Below are 16,381 nucleotides of genomic sequence, written 5' to 3' on the forward strand. Positions count from 1 at the left end.
CCGGGAAAGTGTCTCATGCCGTGAATTCTCGATTTCCCGTTGCCGTCGATTTTTCCGGCAGTTTTTCGTGTCATATTGTTTTGCGAGCAAAAAAGAATCTAACGCGTGGGTAGGGTTTATCCTGTAACCGTGTGAGGGGCTTCTGATTCCAACTGTGCTGGACATTGTTGTGCCTGCCTGCATGCGTCCTGCACTCCACGCGTTTCTACCATGGCTTCCAAACTTGCTGGCAACCACCACTGCCTCTGCAAATCGTTCAGACCTGCCACAGATTTGGCTTTTATATTGGAAAACAGTAACGCGAACAAGACAAAGGACAGCAAAAAAACAATTCCCAGCTACAGGTCTGCTTTTAATTTGTCTGGCTCGCTTTTAATTTGTTTCCCTACAGTTTGTGCAGCTTCCTCTTTGATTGGAATTTTTAGGGCATTATTCTGATGCATCGGGCTCCAATGTGTGAATGATAGGGTTTTTCACCTCCATATGTTTCTGTTCAGAGCTTCCGAAATCCTGTAGAGTTTGGAGGCATTTTCAAAACACCTAATATTTTCACATTCATCCCTTACTCCATCTATAAGGTTAGTGTTAGTATTGAAGGAAAAATGTGCGTGCAAATTGTTGCAAGTGAGTGCGACAGTAAACCTATTATCCATGTTTATCATTTTCTTTTTGATTGAGTTGGATTTTAACTAAGAAATTTGAGGTATAGTTTCTAGAATGAATTTAGAGATGATCTTATCAATTCATGCATTGGGTTCAGCTTTACTGGTTTTGTAACAACTTGTTCATGGGGTTTGATAAGTGCGTATACTATCCAGTATAAAAATAGAGATGGGTTTATTGATTTGTGTAGCATTATCACAATTTGTAATTAGTTCATTGAAATTTAGATTGTAAATCTTTTAATTGTCCTTACGCTTTTAGTCAGTTTTGATATCCCCTGTTTGTTGGTGTAATTTAGATGATAGCCTGCAGTTGGCATGGTGAATAGGCATATGGTTACAAGTTGATTATTTTTCTTCATTACGGCATGCTGTAATTATAATCTCACTGACATGAGCATTATTTCGTGCAATGAACGATTTGAAACTTCATATGGGTTGTAGCATAACTTACCTTTTTTATTATTGGGTCTTAATGATTTGTGGATTTTTTTGCTCATAGATAGAGGGGATTAGAGGGTAGTGGAAAATCATAGAGGCCTATCAAGCCCTCCTCTTCGCAAACTATATACAATAGACAAAACTGTGCCACCTGTAAGGAAGTTAAGTAGCGGAAACAACTTCCTACACTAACCTTGAGAGGAGGGTAATGCAAAACTTTTTTTTTTTAGATCATTACAACAGTTACAGAAAATAGAAATAGATACAATAGCAATCATACCACAACAAAATGATTTACGTGGGGAAAACCTTTTCGGGAGAAAAACCCCACCTTCCAAAAGCAGCTCAATATTTTATTCAGCAATCAAAAACAGATTACAACATACTTGCAGAGCAAGCTCTTCGCAGGAGTACCACTAATCAGAGATTCAGAGGCAACTCAATAGCCATAAGACTCTTACACACAACCTCTATCTCACACACCTCATAAATAGGAGATACAATACAAGAAACTGTCAAATGGTATTACAAAACCATGGGCTAAAACCACCCAATAAGGTGTAGCCGACCTTATCTCCCTTCTAGACACCCTATGACATGTTAAAGCACACATCAACATGTGTCGCTCCCTTTTACAACTCATTTATGTATTCGATACAAATTATTTTTCCTATTTCAGGAGTACAAACTTTTGGAGGCCATAACTTGAGAACCGGGTGTCCGATTGACGAACCGTTTGAAGCGCCGGAAAACTCGCGAAGTGCTCTATCACTTTGTAACCCGCTTCGCCGGTTACGGCCACTTTTTAGGGCGTTTCGGAGCCTCTAAAGTCCCCAAAATTAAGTTTAAACATTTTATTGCACCCCTCCAAGACGAAAACATTAATATCTTCAAAACCAGCTGTGACTTTGCGACGCAACTTTACCGGAATGCTTATCTAGCCAACCAGAAGCTTCAGGGAGAGTTTCGCACCATTTCGTGCTCAAATGAAAACTTACTATAAATAGTAACCTCGCATAAATGCAAGGTTGAGACACCATTTTTTCCAACACCACCTTCTTCACTTCCAAAATGGAGAAAATTCAGCAATTAAATAGTCAAAACAACTATAAACTTCCTTCCCAAAAACCAATCAAACCAGCACAAGCAGTTAGATTTCTATATGCCAAATGCAGTTCGAGCCTCTTAAAATAGAAAATCACACCCTTCCATAGAGGATTTATATTGCTCGAAGATCAACGTTTTTATTGCTCTGAATCTACAAGAGTTAGAGAGTTCATTTTTTCAATGCTCTACAGTTGCATATATCACCAGCCATTTTATAATTTTGCAAATGCTAATGTCGTTTGCATTAAAAGTTTGTATTTTACATGTAATTTGGTGAGAACGAATTGCTAGCCATCTTAACTACTCGAAAGCCATGCCCCTGTGTGAAGGACAAATATTTACACTGCATGTCCTGGCCTACTGGGTTTTCACAGGGCATGGAATTTGACAATCACCCCTGAATGGTTTGGCTTTTTAGTTGTGATGATACATTAGTCAAAAATTGCCTTCAATAATTGTACTCTTTTCCTGATTGGGTTGTGTCATAGTAGCATGACTAATCCATGAAACCCACAGACTTCTTATTCTTACTCATTGAATAACGAAAAAGCCAAAGATCATCTTCCCCATAATCTTGAATATCATAAATGCGAAATACTAGAACTGCTGTATTAGATTCAACATCTTGCCATATTTTTCCCCAATTCAAGTTGTTTCCTACTATTTGAATTGCTGTATTATTCATGGATTCAAGTTGTCTTCTACTCTGTTCAGGATTGGAATTTGAGAATTGGGCAAGATATCTGCCCACAAACAAACAAGTAACAGTGATAGCAACACCATTAGTGAAATAGTCTATATGTGATATCCTTCTATGTAGGTCTTTTCTGTAAGCCTCAGAAGCTCTGTTTCTAAGCACATTTGCAGGCACATTTTGTTGGAGAAGCTCTGATGGGTTCGGAACTCCTGTTCCAATGCACAGTTTCATGACTTCTTTGAGTTCATCTTTGTATACTCTGAAATAGCCACTGAATTCAATTGATAGAGCTTCCATACATTCACATTCACCAGACGGTTAGACAATTAATAAATAATGTTAGGATAAAAGAGAAACTACGCAAATTTTCAATACCCAGTTGTCTTACAATTAAAATGACTGCATATATATTTATATCTGATTTAGATGGTTCAAATATTTGTGTGGACACACCCTTTGGTATAAGTCATGTCCTTAATTTGGGGTTCATACTTTTTCATATGAATATTGTTTATACGCAAATTACGGTATAGTATCTCAACCATACAACCAATTGAGGTCAACCAAACCAAAAATGTTCATTACTGAGCTTCACTACTGGAAGTCCTTTAACTACAACATGTCTGGCTTGGATTTCTACGTCCGTCTTTGTATAAATAACTATGAAATACAAAAGAGAAAACCAATGACCATGAACTTGTCAAACTACATGACCATCAAATAGAGTAATGTAGGACATAAATTACAAAATAGAATCAGAATACACTGATTCGTTTCCCCAAAGAGCACCATTCATTAACTTGGTGAGTGGTGCTTCTGAATTTTCTGATATTGATGTCATTCAAATAGAGTAATATAGGACATAAATTACAAAATAGAATCAGAATACACTGATTCGTTTCCCCAAAGAGCACCATTCATTGACCTGGTGAGTGGTGCTTCTGAATTTTCTGATATTGATGTCATTCAAATAGAGTAATATAGGACATAAATTACAAAATAGAATCAGAATACACTGATTCGTTTCCCCAAAGAGCACCATTCATTGACCTGGTGAGTGGTGCTTCTGAATTTTCTGATATTGATGTCATGCATTACCTTTTTTCCGAATTTCAAATGCAATGGTGAAAATAACTGTTTCCACCCTTAGATTATTTCCTGTTTTTTATATTATAATCACTAATGCAACTGCTATTATTTACAGAAGTTTGAGACTATTTAATGAAGATCAGTGTAACAAGTTCCACAATTAGAACAGGACTATGCTTGGTTTTTATAATATTACTTTCAAATTATCTTCTTCCATGGGCCACCTGTTATATTCGGCTTTCAAACTGTATTGGCACTGATTATGCTGTGCAAGAATATTTTCACGAGTACTGACACCAAAGTGATTAGGTATCCGGGCAAGTTTAAGTAAACCAATAAACCAACCAGAATTAGTCAGTCATAGTGTCATATGGACATGGATAAGTAATTTGTAAAAAGATGTCCCTTCATTACATGGGCTTTATTTATTTTAGGATTCGAGAAGAGTAATAGCAGAAAACTTCATGAAATAAGTGTTCCTGAAGAGGATGACTATCTTGTAGAATCGGTATTCTAATAGGGATTATAACACGTACATTTGAATCCCGCATAGACTCCAAAATGATCATGATCATCAAGTTTGGGAGCATTCAAATTAGGATAAAAGACTTAGTAGCTATGCATTGCAATTAGGTTAGAACACTTACTAGCTATGCCTAAATTTAATCGGAATTTGATTAAAGAAACGTGAATTTAGAATTTTATGTCTTGAAACTCTCAAGTGGCTTGTTGAATAACATGGAGTAAGAATAAAATTCAGTAAATAAAACACAGATTATTAACTACTAATAAAACGCAGAGATTATGATGCTTGCAATAGCTCGCTGTGCATAGTTTTGCGATTTGAGTTTGTGTCAAATAATGTCCACTGATTCTGCGGAATAGACATGTTCTATTAGTGAAGTATTTATTATACTTTTAAGAGTGGTCCGTGTATTATTCCAACTTACCAGTGCATCATCATCTCTATCAAATTGCTGGGTATGCAGATCTGAGATATAAAAATAGTCCATTAAACTTTAATAAATTAATAGTGATCCATGTATGGTTTTAAGGGGGCTGTACGTTAGAAAGAATTTAGGCAGAATTTGTGAAATGGTATTCTATGTAATGACAGCAATGATTTTGCCAATCCCCATTGTCATTTTGCTGATATCAATGTAAACTTGCAAAAGTAGCCTAAACATAGGCAGCTTGAGCTCACACTGACTTGAATAAAACTACTTGTTTCTATTCAAGGTATATTGGTCACTAACACTGTCAGGGACCCTTACCAGTTAGCACCATTGTTTCCAGACATGAGCTTGCAGCTCAATCATTAGAGGAGCTTGCAACCATCTACCAGCAACTGGCCCTGTCCCATAATAGCATTGTCAAAAGTTGACTATCATAGACAAAAAAATGGTAATAGTGTATTTCTACACTCATCAAGATGATAACCAAGACTTTTGTTCGTAATGGAACAAAGAGGGCAAGATAACTTTTGAAGACTTGTTGGACCAGTAGCAATTATTGGGATACACATTTTTGGAGTTAGATGCAACATACCATATTGTTACAAACTAAGGAAATATCTGTGAACAAATTATTCAAGAAAGTTGAGGATCACATTTTGATGTGCATTTACAGCTTGTTCTAAATAGTGGATCTTGTCTTTATCGTTGCAAAATATTTGCTCGATAGCCTTCAATGTTTTGTACAGATCTATTTTGTGCATACCCTTTTAACAGTGGATTAGATGAAATGATGCATCTTTTCGAGATATTTTGTCAAACAGTTCATATGCTCTATCACGTCTTTGTTTCTGCACACCATCATTTTGAAGCTCCTACTGTGTTCAACAAATTCATTGCGTCGATGCTAGTAGTAACTAAAAAGAAGTCTCCCCATAATTGAATTGTGATAAAAAAACACACAAAAAATGGGACTTAATGATGTACAAGAAGATTGGATTTTAAAACTGAAAGCACTGGAGAATAAACAATTCAGAACATGTTGACCTACTTTGTGATTACCTCATGCCAATAGGCTATAGACAGTTGCGATAGACCTGAAGATATTGTTGGCATACCTGCCAGTGTGTCAGACAAGCATCTATCGCCAAACCCAGTGCCTACACCAATAAACAATGAAGCAGTATCTGAAACGGATTCCATCTCCATCAATTGGCTTGGATTTCGCCAAACTGAAATTGAAGTGCTCTCAATGAATGCGTTAGAGCATTGCCACAAGCTTGTGGAAGACTTGAAGCAAGCATGTGCAAATGCACATGACGTGCAGAACCACAAGATTGAGCTATTCCAAGAAACCATGCACACGTATGAGGCTACATGCGGTGTCTTACAACAATATTACACCATACTCCGAGAATTGCAATATCGAGAGCTTCATGGCGTGCGCCGTTTCATGGACGTGAAACTATCGTTTTTTAGTTTCCTCGACATTGTTTGGTATCTCCAGATAAAGTAATCTTATACAAGATATGCACTTTTAAAGCCATTGAACAACCTCTTATGAGGGTTGCCTTACAGGCTTGGTTTTTGGAATGTCACGAACATGTTGAAGCTGATCATTTTGCTCAATTCTATTGGTATTGGATATATTGTATCCATTCCATGGACGTGAAACTATCATTTTTTAGTTTCCTCGACATTGTTTGGTATCTCCAGATAAAGTAATCTTATACAAGATATGCACTTTTAAAGCCATTGAACAACCTCTTATGAGGGTTGCCTTTCAGGCTTGGTTTTTGGAATGTCACGAACATGTTGAAGCTGATCATTTTGCTCAATTCTATTGATATTGGATATATTGTATGCCCAATGTACATATTGTGTAGTTAATTGACATATTGTACACTTAACGTACATATTAGACCCTCTTTGAACATATTATACCTTTGATGTACTCAATGAGTCATGTACTATATATTTTGCAAGTATTACTCATTGCTGGATGTGTTACAACTTTGTTGTTTGTTGCTACTTTCTTACACGATCCAAGATATATAGACACTTTCAATTGCATTTTTTGGGTTATGCTTGGTTACTCCATGTCTCTCCATGATTAATGCTTTATTCACAATACCCTTGAGTGTTATTTCGGATTGCAACTTCTTGTTTAGATTTGTCTTGTGCATTTCAAAGCTACTGCTCATCTTCTACTGCTTAGGTAATGTGCAGTAACATGGATCTCTTTAGAATCTCATTACATGTTACTATCACTCTTGCTGCTTCTACTAAGTGATGTATAATGCTTGTGTTAGATTTATGCTAAATTGATGTGCGCTCTACCATATATATAGAGAAAGAGAGGGCGAGGTAGTTATTTCTTGCTTTATCGATAATGCTATTATCAAAGAGTTGATACATACACATTGTCTATTATGTGCGTCGTCATTAATGTATCCAACTTGTGTTGAAGAGCCGTATAGTGCAATGAAGTAGTTTGCTCGTGGTTTTGCAGACAACATCCTAATCCGCTATCTAATGCACGTACTAATTGAAAATGCAATCCAACTTATGTACGACGGGTTTGTGCTTGTGGCTCCATGTCTCCAAATATCTTCTATATCTAACTTTGGGGATGAACCCGAGCATTGCAATCGTTATAGAGTTGATCTTTCCGATGCCGTATACAAACAAAAGGCATCCTTGCCAAAAAAATATAACAATGACATAGATTCTGAATGGTTCATAGTTGGCTCCATAATATAGCTAACAAAATAGATCTTCCCGAATTCGCATGGCTCCTGGTGAGTCAATAAGCCTACTATTATTCCAACAAAGTTCATAGAAACTTTACATTTTACACAATGTAGTACTTATAATATTTCTTTTTTATTGTAGGTGGATCGTTATTGTGAACCTAGAAATTGTATGCACAACACATGCTATAGTTGGAGAACCTTTCTTCCTTTGTGTAAAACAGGAAGACCAAGTAGAACAAACTACACCTTCTCTATGCGATGCAAGTATAGAGCCAAGCACATCCACAAAATGTAAGAACTTCGGGCGACAAAAAGCATTGTTTGGGGTCAAGCCACTTGAAAACATGGGCAACACACCTATGACAATAACTCATATTAAAAATTTGAATCCCTTCCAACCAAGGTGGATCATCAAGGGCCGTGTCCTAGTGAAGGAGGACATCTTCCACTATGATACAACAAAAGCAAGTGGCCAAATTTTTAGCTTTGACATTGTAGACAACGATGGTACTGAAACACATGTTACGTGTTTCAATGAACTAGCAAAAACCTATTATGATAACATCCAAGTTGGCATGACATACACATTATTTGGGGGGGCAAAAAAGCTGATCAATAAAATTTACAACAAACTCAACAGTGGACTAGAAATAACCTTGGTAGATGATTCAAAGGTCACTGCCTGCAATGATGACTCTTCCATACCCAAGCACAAATTCATTTTCACAACTCTTGATCAAGTAGCTAGCAAAAATAACAACTCAACCATTGATGTCATTAGAATTGTCATTAGTGTCGATCCGAGCTCAACAATAAGGAGAAGAGATGGTACAAAGGTTCCTAGGCTCAAACAACCATCGATATTACACTATGGGGTGGAATGGCAGAAAAAGAAGGTACTGAACTCCAAAGAAGACATTATTTACAAGAAACAACTACTCTTGCTATCAAGAGTGGCCATGTATGTGAATTCGATGGAAAGGTAATAGGTACAACATTTAATACAAGCCTCTTCATAGACCCTCCTATAGAGGAATTGACCCAGCTGAAAGATTGGTTCAACCAGAATGTTGACATTGAACAAGAAATTGCGCATCAACTTGCTGCACCCGCTCCCACCCCTCAAAAAATGACGATCAGTGAAATCCAGGCACATGCATCAAATTTAGTGCAACCCTTCCATTGCATCGTAAAGGCAACAACACAATAGATAAAATCTAAGTCATTTTGCTATCCAACATGTCCCACCCAAGTAAATGGAAAACCATGTAAGAAACGATTGGACGAGATTGAAGAAGGAACTTGGTATTGTTCGAAGTGTAACATGATCCTATCCAAGTGTAACTACAGATATATCCTCCAGACAAATCTGCAGGACCACATAGATACATATGGGCAATTGCATTTGATGAAGGGGCAACCGAACTTATGGGCATGCCTACAGAAACATTATACATGCTTCAATTCAATGAGAATGCTGAGCAAAGCACCCCAGAGGTAATAAAAAATGTGATGCATAATCAATTCCTCTTGAGCCTAACATGCAGAAATGAAACATACAATAATGAAGAATGACTGAAGGTTACCATCACCAAGGCAAAGCAACTAGATTTTGCCTTAGAGAGCACTATACTTGTTGAGAAAATCAAAGAAATGTGTACTGATACGAGCCCCCAGCCTTAAAGCCAACACACAGTTGTAAATACAGTCAAAGATTTAATTTACCCCTATGTAATATAGCATACAATAAATCTCCTTGATGCAAGTCCTCAGGGTTAAAGGCAACATACAGTTGTAAATAGAATCAATATATAGTTATAAATAGAATAAAAATGTAATTTACCCCTACATAATACAACAGAAAGTAAATCTTCCTTATACCAATATATATATATAATTGTACCCTTACAACATCCAATGTTCGACATGTGTTAAATAAGGCAGTAAATAGTTCTTACCAGATGCAAAATACGTAATTTGTGCATTTCAATATGCAATGTTCCATGTATATTATATTGTGTTGTTAATGTTTGGTTTAAGGTTTTCTTGTTAAGACGTTTATGCTTTACTTGATGAATACTTCAAACAGATGGTTGACTCCTGCATTCAAGGAATCGACAATCACCCTAAACAAATGCAAGATTAAAGAGAACTGAGCCGAAAAAGAAGCCAAACGTATTATGCCAACCATAGGGAGAAAATAGCTATATGTAGGCACTTGAAAATAATAGAACAAAACAAAACTAATCTTGTGGAAGGAAAATTTGCAAATGTGAAAAATTCTTAAGCTCACCAAAAGCTACATGTACAAGAACAATATCAAACAAAGCAAACAACCGGGTTGAATGCTAATGCTAGGTTCATGACAACAATGAAAAGCTTTTGTAGGAAAATAGACATGCTTTCTAACTTGGAAATATGTAATATATGCAAAGAGTCGTACCCAGGTATGCTTTCACACTCATCATGCCAAATTCCTACCTATAGAAGGTGCATTAATGAAAAGGGCGTACATCGGTTCTTACCACTTAATAACATGGACCTAGGGGAGCAACCTATTATGTTGAAGATATTGACCCAAGTAGAAGAAATGCTCATTGCTAGAGTGAACCCTATATAACAGGTTACCCATACTATTGGAGGCCAATATAAGTACAATGGCCATACAATTAGCTTCCCATGAGACATACAAAACATTGCAAGTGTGCTCCCATGTAAATTGGGAGACATAGATGTCCTTATAGTTCGCATACCCCAAGCTCAAGGAAACTACTATGATTGTTATGTAAGTAGGGGTCATGTTAGGGATGCATTGCAATACAAAGTCAAATATGACCCATACTAGAAAGATGTCTCAATAGATTATAACAACTTAAACCAAATCCCCGAAGAAAGAACAAATGTATCAAACATGCTTCACACCATTGAAGTAGATGATGAGGTAATGGTAGCAAACAATCAAGATGACCTTGATGAATACCAAGTTGAGGGTATGACAACTAGTACATCATCATTTATATCCCACCTATCGAACGAACACCATGAACTATAGATAATTAAGAAAACACTAGAGCTAGAGGAAAGCACAAATAACATCATTGACTGGCTAGAAATAGGCTCATCTCCAGTTAATGAATATAATACTGAGGGCCTACTTGATATGGCATTTCCAACACTCTTCCCAAATGGAACTGGATTACAAATGCAACCAAGAACTAGGAAAGTAAAGATGCATGAATATGTATTACACTTAATGAGATTCCATGATCAAAGATTTGGACAACATCTAAGATTCTGATACTACATCTACAACCTTATGATGTGCCATCAGAGCCAATCACTTGCAACAGTTTTCATTAAAAAAAATGCAGAGGAGCACTTACCAACCGCTATTGAGAATTTACGCGCACACTTAAAAGATCTCCCCGACTAACAACTAGCGGAGGAGTTACTGCACTTTGGCTCTTCCATGAGAGGTACCAGACCATATTGGAACAAGTGTCATCTTGAATTAACAAACATGATTAACCAAATAGGCTCTTCCATGAGAGGTACTAGACCATATTGGAACAAGTGTCGTCCTGAATTAACAAACATGATTAACCAAATAGGATCTCCCACTCTTTTCTTCACACTAAGCGTAGTTGATACAAAGTGGCTAGACCTCCAACAACTCCTCTGAAATAACATAGAGCTTTCCATGCTTTCAAATAAGCACTGCATTGAAAATGTCATTAATAACCTGCACAAAGCATCATTATACCTACATCAAAGATTCACCATATTCCGTGAAGAAGTTATTGAAAAACTCCTTGGTGTTAAAGATTACTGGTACAGATATGAATGGCAACACCAAGGAACTGCACATGTACATGGGTTCTTGTGGCTACAAAATGCGCTAGACATGGACAAGCTAGATTGGGAAAATAACGAAGATGTGGATAAAGCAAGAATTTTTTTTGACAAGTACATAAGCACTTGGAACCCTTGTGCCGCAACACATAGGAACAACCAAATATATCGATCTCCATGTGATGATCCATGCCTCCTAAACACAATAGAGATATTAGCCACAAATCCATTTCATGATTATGAAGAGTTAGTGAATCATGTGCAGAGACACACAAAATGTAGAGGGCACATGCTTGCAGAAAAAAGGGTAGAAAACTAGAATGCCAATATAAAGCTCCATGGAAAGAACATCCTACCTCGATCTTATCATGTGACGAAACGAGTACAAAGAAATATGAACCTGCAAGAAACGATGATAGGCTTAACATCCACAACCCAGAAATGAATTCAATATGGAGAGCTAATATCGATTGCCAACCTGTCATATCACGTGAACTTGTACTGAAATACATTGCCAAATATGCATCAAAAGCAGAGAGAACATTTGAAAGTTGTACAACTATGCTAACAAGAATATCCACAACTCAACAAAGAGATGACCCAGTGCTAGTAGCGTATCAAAAACTCATGACAAAAATTGCAATAGAACGTGATATCGGTGCACAAGAAACTTGCCATATGCTTAAAAAATTACCCCTTGTTGTTTGTAACAGATCATTTACAACTTTAAATGTTCGACGGAAAGTGCTACATCGATTAACTAAAACACAAAATGAGACTATAGTAGAAAATAGTTACTTACGCTCCTATATGACTCGCCCTCCAGAGCTAGAGACAATCACATTACTTGAATCTGCAAGATCTTACACCTATGTTGCAAGTCGTAAATCATGCAAATGGAAAGAGAGAACAATATAAGCCATTGTTAACATTTACCCAAAATTCTACAGTATACCCAAGGAAGATTCAGAACATCTTGAAACATTTTGTTGGAGTGAATTACTCTTGTATAATCACTTTTGAAATATAGAGACCGATATAGGAGTCACCAATGACACAATAATCACAAATTGACATCAAATGCATGTAAACAAATATGAGGTATGGCACATCATCCGACATATCAAAGAAAATGCTAACCCCCAAGAAGAAGAAAACAATGAAGATGAAAGGAGTATAACTACCACATCAGAAATGAATGAGTGGGAACTACTCTCGAGAATGAGGCATACAATAAACAACAATGTGGACGAACTTGAATTACTAGGCCAACGTGAATTTGACACCAACTCTAATTGGGGCGAAGCTAAAATACCACATGAATTGCACAATACTGCATCACAATTTACAAACATAAAGAAAACAACCACCCAAGACGAACATGTACCAACAATGAAGTTTACACCCACCGATATGCTATCAATGGAACAAAAGAAAGCACTTTTGATAGTCTCGAATCATAACACTCGTGTGTTAGACAAACCATTACACATGATCATACAAGGAACTGTGGGTACAAGAAAATCGTACCTTATCAATTGTATAAGAAATATTCTACAAGAAAATTCGCCACAACAAAAAAACCCAATACTCGTACTAGGTCCTACTGGAATTGCTGCATTTAACATTCTTGCTACAACTATTCATTCAACACTACAAATCCCCATTAAAGAAATGCAACCACTACATGACAAAGCACTAACAATGTTCCAAGAAAAGCTGAAGGACATAAGATATATACTCATTGACGAGATGAGCTTTATAGGTCCTAAACTATTATTGAAAATAGACAACTGGCTTCGTGAAGCTTTCCCTCATCATAAAAATTCATACTTTGGAAGCGTATCTATGATTCTAATTGGAGACCTCGCCCGACTGCCACTCGTAATGGATAAACCAATTACACATCACACTCAAATGCTATAACACTTTGGAACCAATTTACAACAATTATCACCCTACAAACGATGTTTCGCCAACAAGGGGAATCTCTAAGGCAATCACAATTCCGTCAAACATTACTAAATGTACGCAATGCACACTCGACCCAAGAAGATTGGCAAATGTTGATGACACGAAAAAAAGAACAATTATCGCCAATTGAAAATAAGCAATTTGACACTGCAGGCCACCTCTTTGCTACTAATGACATGGTAACCCTTCACAATAAACGAATGCTAAAACAATTAAATCATTCAATTGCAATAAGTAGAGCTACAACGACTACGAGCAAAACAACTATTGAGGCTGACGATGAACAACTTGAAAAGCAAGTCCTACTATCATCGGGCTAGCGAATCATGCTCACAACTAACATATGGATACAAACAAGACTTGTCAATGGAGCTCTTGGTGAGATAATTGAAATAATTTATAGCCCTGACTCCAAGCCACCTGACATACCAATGTATATCATGGTCAGATTTGATAACTATAGTGGTCCCTCGTGGCACCCAAATGACCCGAAAGTTGTATCCATAACACCAGTATCAATAGGCAATCTTAGGCAACTACCAATAAAAATGGCATGGGCTATGACCATACATAAAGCCCAAGGTTTAACACTACATAAGACAACCATCAATATCGGTGCAATAGAAAGACAAGGACTAACATTTATTGTAGTCTCCAGAGTGAAATCCTTGGAAGAGCTTCGTATTGACCCAACATTCTCTTACAAGAGGTACGCAAAAATGAAGAACAATCCATACATGGCCATAAGGAAAAAAAGAAGAAGCTTGGCTGCAACAACTCTCCTTATAAACAAGAAGTATGCTTCTTTAATCTTGTTCAACGAATTTAATCTATATACCATCAATGCCAATTCTTAACAAGTTTCTATGTTGCACATAGGCCTCACAACCAAAGGAAGAACTTCAACTACAATAGCTCTCCTTATAAAAAGAAAGTATGAAAAGTTCAAGATGTTCAAGCAGCATATTATGCTCTTCTGAAGGATGATGGTGTTGATAAAGTTAGTTTTCTTGTTCCCATAAATCATATAATATACTTTTAGTTCTTTAATTTTGCTTTAGTAATTTCACAATTATGGATCTAATGAGAACTGAATTAAAGGATTTTATTAGATTTAAATACATATTGAAGATGTAGAGAGGAATTGATAGGATGTTTCAAAATCTTGGACATTGTGATTTTGGTATTTGAAGTTTAGCACAATGTCATAATATTGGAAAGAAAAAAATCAATTACCTATGATGGGAAAGTGCTAACAAATCTTCTAGGCATTTGAAGTTGTTTGGCAATTGTGGTGATCATATGATTTTCTTTGTAATCATTTGATTTTATAAGTGTTTATTTTTGAACTTCTGATTGAAATGAGCTCATTGTTTCTGTTAGGATGAAGATGCTTTCTTTGATGATTATTTAGAAGCCCACTTAAAGCTATCCGAGCTTGGGTAAGCATTGGAAATTTTTATTGCATCATGAATTTGTTGTGCCAACATTAATTTATACAATCTTTTTGCTTGTTCTCAAGTTTGCCAACGATGAGAAATGAAGGGTTGTTGAATTCAAATCTCACACATTCTTGAAAAATATAGATGATGTTGCTTGTATATGAATGTATCATGTATAAAAAAAGGTTAATAATTTGTAGAGAGATAGGGAGCTTAATTATAGTGGTAATATACACAAGCCACATCGGCCTGATGTGTCGAATAGCATGAAATTGCTTTATTATTTTGAAAGAATGCATCTGTATAGTATGTGAAGTTGACGATTTCAAACTCGTGACCTTGTGTTTATGCATCTTTGAACTTAGGGTCAGAATTGGCAGCTTTTGATGTTTTGAGTGTAATTGTGTTTAATATCATTATATAATGGACATTTAAAAGAAAATGGTCTCATCTTCTATCAATGGCATATATATGTGTGTGTGTGTGTGTGTGTGTGTGTGTGTGTGTGAACTGTGAGCTTTTTGATTGTGTATGGCTCTTTGAGTGCTTTTTTATATTATTGAAATCTCAGTTGAAAGAAAATTCAAACCTATGATTATTAGGTCCAACACAAGTACTAAATTTAAAAATTGTTGGCATTTGCATGAAGATTGCATTAATGATATGTTATGTTGTCATTGATGTCAATTAACCGATAATGATATTGTTAATATTGTTGTAATAATGTTTTGTAACCGGTAGGATGAGCTAGTGAAGGAAACTGTAATCGGTAGGAAGAATTTGAGAGTTGAATCGGTAATCGGTAAACCCTACCTGTTGTTTTTGATAAACCATAACCGATTAAGTTTGGTGAATTGGTTATATTGGTTTATGATCTGATGATGAATGACAATGACTATGACACATATGATTATTGTATGAAGACAATTTGAAGTGATTTTTGGCGAGTTGTTGTAATGGTTTTTGTCTAGGGAACGAGCAAGTATATTGCATATAATGTGAAGCGCGTGATGAGTTACTAAGCTCGATGAAGCAGTGATCAAGGAGCGACCAAGGTTTTCTTGATTGATGTGCAGAGATTGCTATGTAATCCAACGGTCATACTTGAACCAACTTGTTTGTAATCTCTATGGGAATTATGTTTTTGTTGTGTTATCGACCTAATTGATTTGTTTATAAGGTCGATGAAGTTGTTTAGTTTGAGAGTTGGGAAAGATCAGTTGAGTGTGTGGTTGCCGAATTGGATGATGTATTTGCAGTTTGAGTAAAGGCAGATAGGAGCATGAAAAGGATCTGAACAAGCAAGTGTAGTGCTATTCAAATAGATCAACAAACTCCTGTTGTTTTCTAACAATTACAGCAGAAATGAAATCCCCTAACCAGGTAATCTCTAGCAATCTTGGTACTA

General features: G+C 36.4%; 1 long non-coding RNA gene across 2 annotated transcripts; it reads left to right on the plus strand.

Moving 5' to 3' along the window:
• Positions 1–15,019, plus strand: LOC131027193 (uncharacterized). Of its 2 annotated transcripts, XR_009102471.1 has the most exons (3): positions 1–344; positions 468–578; positions 14,915–15,019. It is a non-coding gene; the product is annotated as an uncharacterized LOC131027193 (long non-coding RNA). The 2 variants fall into 2 exon arrangements; XR_009102470.1 differs by lacking the exon at positions 14,915–15,019 and having other exon boundaries at positions 468–830.
• The last annotated feature ends 1,362 nt before the right edge of the window (positions 15,020–16,381 follow it).

This window comes from Cryptomeria japonica, chromosome 5 (assembly GCF_030272615.1).
Source record: "Cryptomeria japonica chromosome 5, Sugi_1.0, whole genome shotgun sequence".
NCBI classification, from domain to species: domain Eukaryota; kingdom Viridiplantae; phylum Streptophyta; class Pinopsida; order Cupressales; family Cupressaceae; genus Cryptomeria; species Cryptomeria japonica.